At 47.8% G+C, this 6,428-nt stretch overlaps 1 pseudogene; it reads left to right on the top strand.

Moving 5' to 3' along the window:
• Window positions 1–2,107: 2,107 nt before the first annotated feature.
• LOC120020094 lies at window positions 2,108–5,471 on the top strand (annotated as a pseudogene).
• Window positions 5,472–6,428: the final 957 nt, after the last annotated feature.

Here is a 6,428-nt window from a genome sequence, read left to right on the forward strand (position 1 = left end):
AGTCAGACACTCGCTCTCTACAGTGAGTCAGTCAGACACTCTCTCTCCAGTCAGTCAGTAAGACACTCTCTCTCCGGTCAGTCAGTCAGGCACTCTCTCTCCGGTCAGTCAGTCAGACACTCTCTCTCCGGTCAGTCAGTCAGACACTCTCTCTCCGGTCAGTCAGTCAGACAATCTCTCTCCGGTCAGTCAGATACTCTCTCTCTCCCCAGTCAGTCAGACACTCTCTCTCTCCCCAGTCAGTCAGGCACTCTCTCTCCAGTCAGTCAGTCAGTCAGGCACTCTCTCTCCAGTCAGTCAGTCAGTCAGACACTCTCTCTCCAGTCAGTCAGTCAGTCAGTCAGACACTCTCTCTCCAGTCAGTCAGTAAGACACTCTCTCTCCAGTCAGTCAGTAAGACACTCTCTCTCCGGTCAGTCAGTCAGGCACTCTCTCTCCGGTCAGTCAGTCAGACACTCTCTCTCCGGTCAGTCAGTCAGACACTCTCTCTCCGGTCAGTCAGTCAGACACTCTCTCTCCGGTCAGTCAGTCAGACACTCTCTCTCCGGTCAGTCAGTCAGACACTCTCTCTCCGGTCAGTCAGTCAGACACTCTCTCTCTCCCCAGTCAGTCAGACACTCTCTCTCTCCCCAGTCAGTCAGACACACTCTCTCTCCCCAGTCAGTCAGACACTCTCTCTCCAGTCAGTCAGTCAGTCAGACACTCTCTCTCCAGTCAGTCAGTCAGTCAGACACTCTCTCTCCAGTCAGTCAGTCAGTCAGTCAGACACTCTCTCTCCAGTCAGTCAGTCAGTCAGTCAGACACTCTCTCTCCAGTCAGTCAGTCAGACACTCTCTCTCTCTCCAGTCAGTCAGTCAGACACTCTCTCTCTCTCCAGTCAGTCAGTCAGACTCTCTCTCTCTCTCCAGTCAGTCAGTCAGACTCTCTCTCTCTCTCTCCAGTCAGTCAGTCAGACTCTCTCTCTCTCTCCAGTCAGTCAGTCAGACTCTCTCTCTCTCTCCAGTCAGTCAGTCAGACTCTCTCTCTCTCTCCAGTCAGTCAGTCAGACTCTCTCTCTCTCTCCAGTCAGTCAGTCAGACACTCTCTCTCTCCAGTCAGTCAGTCAGACACTCTCTCTCCGGTCAGTCAGTCAGACCCTCTCTCTCCGGTCAGTCAGTCAGACCCTCTCTCTCCGGTCAGTCAGTCAGACACTCTCTCTCTCCAGTCATTCAGTCAGTCAGACTCTCTCTCTCTCTCCAGTCAGTCAGTCAGACTCTCTCTCTCTCTCCAGTCAGTCAGTCAGACACTCTCTCTGCAGTCAGTCAGTCAGACAATCTCTCTCCAGTCAGTCAGTCAGACAATCTCTCTCCAGTCAGTCAGTCAGACAATCTCTCTCCAGTCAGTCAGTCAGACCCTCTCTCTCTCCAGTCAGTCAGTCAGACCCTCTCTCTCCAGTCAGTCAGTCAGACCCTCTCTCTCCAGTCAGTCAGTCAGACCCTCTCTCTCCAGTCAGTCAGACCCTCTCTCTCCAGTCAGTCAGTCAGTCAGACACTCTCTCTCCAATCAGTCACACAGACAGACACTCTCTCTCCAGCCAGTCAGTCAGTCAGTCAGACACTCTCTCTCCAGTCAGTCAGTCAGTCAGACACTCTCTCTCCAGTCAGTCAGTCAGTCAGACACTCTCTCTCCAGTCAGTCAGTCAGTCAGACACTCTCTCTCCAGTCAGTCACTCTTTCTCCGGTCAGTCAGTCAGTCAGTCAGTCACTCTCGCTCCAGTCAGTCACTCTCTCTCTGAAAGTATTCCATTGTTGAATTATATATACCATTTGTAAGTAGCCTATTAAAAACTCATTGATTGCAAAATGGCATAGTGCATCCCTCTACTGTATGTCCTTAGCATAGTGTGCGCTCTGCTGCCTAGCACAGTGTGTGATGGGAAGCCACTGACTCAATTCCCTAGAGTTTTAAATGTTGTGCCCAGCAGCAAGTTCCCTTCCCTGGAGGGGGTTCAGTGAATTTCCAGGCACACAGACAGATGGAGAATAACTAACTGGGATAATCATTTAATTTACGAATTCATTATTATTTTACCAGGAGTTGCCTGTCAGCGTGTAACCAGCATCCCATCATGGTGGCGTTCAAAGGAATCTGTACCAAGGACTTCTGGAGAGCTGTGTCAGCCGAGTACCTAGCCTCCCTGATCTTCATCCTCCTCAGCCTGGGCTCCACCATCAACTGGGCAGCCGAGTCGGACAACCCTCCCCCCGCAGACCTGGTCCTCATCTCGCTGTGCTTTGGCCTGGCCATCGCCACCATGGTGCAATGCTTCGGACACATCAGTGGCAGTCACATCAACCCGGCGGTCACAGCGGCCATGGTGGTGACCAGGAAGCTGAGCCTGGCCAAGGGTGTCTTCTACCTGGCTGCCCAGTGCCTGGGGACGATCACTGGGGCAGGGCTCCTCTACCTGGTGACACCAGTGTCTGTCAGAGGGGGCCTAGGAGTGACTATGGTAAGACATATAGTTTAGCCTTAAAAATCAGAGAATCTAGCTAGCAACAGTCAGAGTTGACACCTATGGACAATTTTGGGACTATTCCATCAGGCAAGCTCAATCAAGCACAGCTAAAGTATTTGAAAATATTTTAAATACTATTTGAACCCAGGTCTGGTATGGATTGATGCCATAAAGTGTTGTCCATTCATAGACGAAGACATACTGACTGTTGCTGACTCTTACTCTTGTTTCCCAGGTGAACCCTAAGCTCAACGTGGGCCAAGCCCTGTTGGTGGAGCTCCTGATCACCTTCGAGCTGGTCTTCACCGTGTTCGCCACCTGCGACCCCAAACGCTCTGACCTTAACGGCTCGGCTGGCCTCGCCATTGGAGTCGCTGTAGCCATCGGCCATCTGTTCGCGGTGAGTGGGATTCTATCTCTAACTTGAGTTAGGTAAATTAGAGGACAGGCCACATGTTGTAGTGGTTAGAGCTCTGGGATTATAGCGAACCTGAAGGCCTCAAGAGTCAGACATTATATTTAATTCAATACCACCTATGGAAGAAAATGTAAACAGTGCATTGATGTAGATTGGTGATGTAGTTTGTTCTTTAAATCATCATAATGGTAGAATAGTACAATATAGTACATTAGTTCAGTTAGTTCATATCTCACGTGTGCATCCTCATTGGGTACTGCTGTTCCTCCTCCATGCCAACCAATCATCAGGGACCTACTTAAACCCCACTGTGTAAATGAATTATCCTGCAAACGACATGCTACCTACCTCTAGTCATAGCAAAGCTTGACTTCAATATGCTGCCTACATGCCACTAGATGCCAATCAATGCTAACTAGTACCATGTACTGTATATCTATGGAATGCCAGCATACATTTCCCATGATGATATATACTTTCATTGTATTATCTACTTCATGTATTCAAGTGGAACAATACACTACTGTAGGTGTTGTGTCAGCTCTGGCTAGGTCTTGCTCCATCTCTCTCTCTACAGTGCCCTCGTGTTAACATCTCTATGCCATGCTTTGTGTTCTAGATCCCATACACAGGAGCCAGTATGAACCCCGCTCGCTCCTTTGGGCCTGCAGTCGCCACCATGAATTTTGAAAACCACTGGGTAAGATAGAAACTGCTGCCGCCTTCTCACCCTCAAAGGGCTATACTCCTACACAGTTGTCGGTGAAGGGGGAATATCTAAGCCATGTAGTCCATATCTAAGACATTGGTGGCTATTTGCCAATATAAGGGACACATCTGTTTTATGTGTTGAAACCATATCTCAAATGGTTAAAGCTGACCTGCCATGTTGTGAAGCATTGTTGATCATACACTGAGTGTACCAAACACTCGTTGACAGACTGACCAGGTGAATCCAGATGAAAGCTGAGATCCCTTATTGATGTCCCATGTTGAATCCACTTCAAATCAGTGTAGATGAAGGGGAGGAGACGGGTGAAAGAAGGATTTTTGTGTATGTGTGCCATTCAGAGGGGGAAGGGGCAAGACAAAATATTTAAGTGCCTTTGAAGGGGGTACGGTAGTAGGTGCCAGACGCACCAGTTTGAGTGTGTCAAGAACTGCAACGCTGCTGGGGTTCACATGCTCAACAGTTTCCCATGTGTATCAAGAATGGTCCACCAGCCAAAGGACATCCAGCCAACTTGACACAAGTGTGGGAAGTATTGGCGTCAACATGGGCCAGCGTCCCTGTGGAACGCTTCTGACACCTTGTAGTCCATGCCCCAGTGAATTGAGGCTCTTCTGAGGACAAAAGGGGGTGCAACTCAATATTAGGAAGATGTTCCTTATGTTTTGTACACTGTGTATATCATTCATTATACAGTTGAAAGGTAAACTCTTTGCTTAAAATATAGGGTCAGATATGTGTTTAGATGTGATTTTGTGATACGTGTTCAGGTTGTCTCTGTTCTCCAGGAGCAAGGGGGGCTAAAGTAGTATGGGGGGGCACTGGGGGGGAAGGGGGGCTACAGCTACAGGACTATAGACATTTTGAAACCCAATAAGGTCACAGTGCAATGATGGCATATCAACATGCCAGAGCAGCTGAAGGATACTATCTAGTGCCGTCAACGACGTCTTCACCCACAACAGTGGACGGGAGTTCTACAAAGGTTAAAATGGAAAGGAAATACTCACCTAAAGCATGCCTAATTAATAGTTTATATATAACCCCCGCTACTAGGTAGATCCATGCCTTGTAGCTTGCTAATGCAGAATAAAAGGAACAGCACAGACCAGTCATAGACAGGTGTTATGGACTATACAAAGCATGTGCTTCTTTAATTCTGTATCCAGGGCAATCATTCTCACGGAGCTGTTCATAGTCTTTACTGACTCAGCAAGGCACAGTGGTACTGCATGGTGTGTGTGTGTGTAGGGGAGGAGGGTCTGGGTCTTGGATATAATTAGGATAGGTCTTCTCACTGAGAGTGGTGTCATTATCTGACGGGTGTTTGCTGTCTTTAGATAACAACATGGTTGACTTGGCCGAACCCAAAAAAGGTACCTGGCTCCACTGAGGATGCCCATAAACAACGACTGTTGCACCTTTACAGACATGACAAGACAACAAGTCTAATAATGCATGGCAGCTCTGTCAGAATGGGGTAGCCTCTGCTGTGGTAATGGGTTCATAACTGTCTGAACTGGGTTTTACTTTACCTGTCTTGCAGGTGTACTGGGTTGGTCCAATCCTGGGTGGCATCATGGCGGCTGCCTTCTATCAATACCTGTTCTGCCCGGACCCCGAGCTGAAGAGGATGCTCCGGGACGTCTTCGAGAAGGATCCAGCATCGAGGAAGTACAGGGAGGTGGAGGGCAACGGCGTGTACCAGAGGGAACCAGATGACCTGATCACCAAGCCACCGTCCATCCACCACATCGACCTGGAGAAGGGGGGAAAAGAAGGATATTTTCCGGGACTTGACAGGCGAGGTGCTGTCATCCGTATGACTACCACGGGCACTGAAGAGGGAGACCAACCTGTAGAACAGGGGGAGATCCAGAGACACTTTCAGTCAGGGTCCTCCACCACTGCAGCCCCCTACTCCAAGCCCCCATGCCTTAACCCACACAACTCACTTCTCAGGCAGAATATGATTTCTGCATGTCCTCGCAATGTAGGTGTGTTCATGTACATGGAGGGGAGCCTTCCTCAACATTTGTGAGGTAATTGGATAATATAAAACTTTGCACACTACTCCAACCAATTACCCATATCATATGAAATCTATTGATCTCTGCAATCTTGTCCCATCATCTTCTGGCCCAGATGTGTTTTCTTGTGGCACTCTACTACACTGCAGGATGATAACAATAGACTATACTTCAGGGATTTCTGTCAGGGAAAAATGTCCAGGTCAACCATTCACAATGGGTCATCACACTGAATTTGGTAACTGGAGACAAAACGGCAGGCTTATTTTGGGGGGAGATTAGTGTCACAAATTGTATTTGTATATGAGGGCATAAGAGATATTATTTACATATGGTCGTTAAGCACATTATAAAACCAATGCTATGATGGACAAGTTCTATCGGACATCTTCAGCCCGCTCCTGTATTGTTCGTACTTATTTTACATTCTCAGTGCACATTGGTCAGGGAAGAAAACAATTAAGCTTTGCCTATAACATATCTATCTTAACACAGAGTTTAAGTGTGTAGCAACAGATCATGAACAAACCATCAAATAGCAGTTATAGATCGTAAAGGCTGGTGGGAGAAGCTATAGGAGGACGAGCTCATTGTAATGGCTGGAACGTTTTATAAATGAAACAGAGTCAAACGTGGTTTCCATATGTTTGGCACAGTTCCAAACATTTCATTCCAGCCATTACAATGAGTCCGTACTCCTATAACCTATCATAAGCTTCTAAAGCCATGACATCATTTTCTGGAATTTTCCAA

This window comes from Salvelinus namaycush, chromosome 25, assembly GCF_016432855.1.
Source record: "Salvelinus namaycush isolate Seneca chromosome 25, SaNama_1.0, whole genome shotgun sequence".
Classification (NCBI taxonomy): Eukaryota; Metazoa; Chordata; class Actinopteri; order Salmoniformes; family Salmonidae; genus Salvelinus; species Salvelinus namaycush.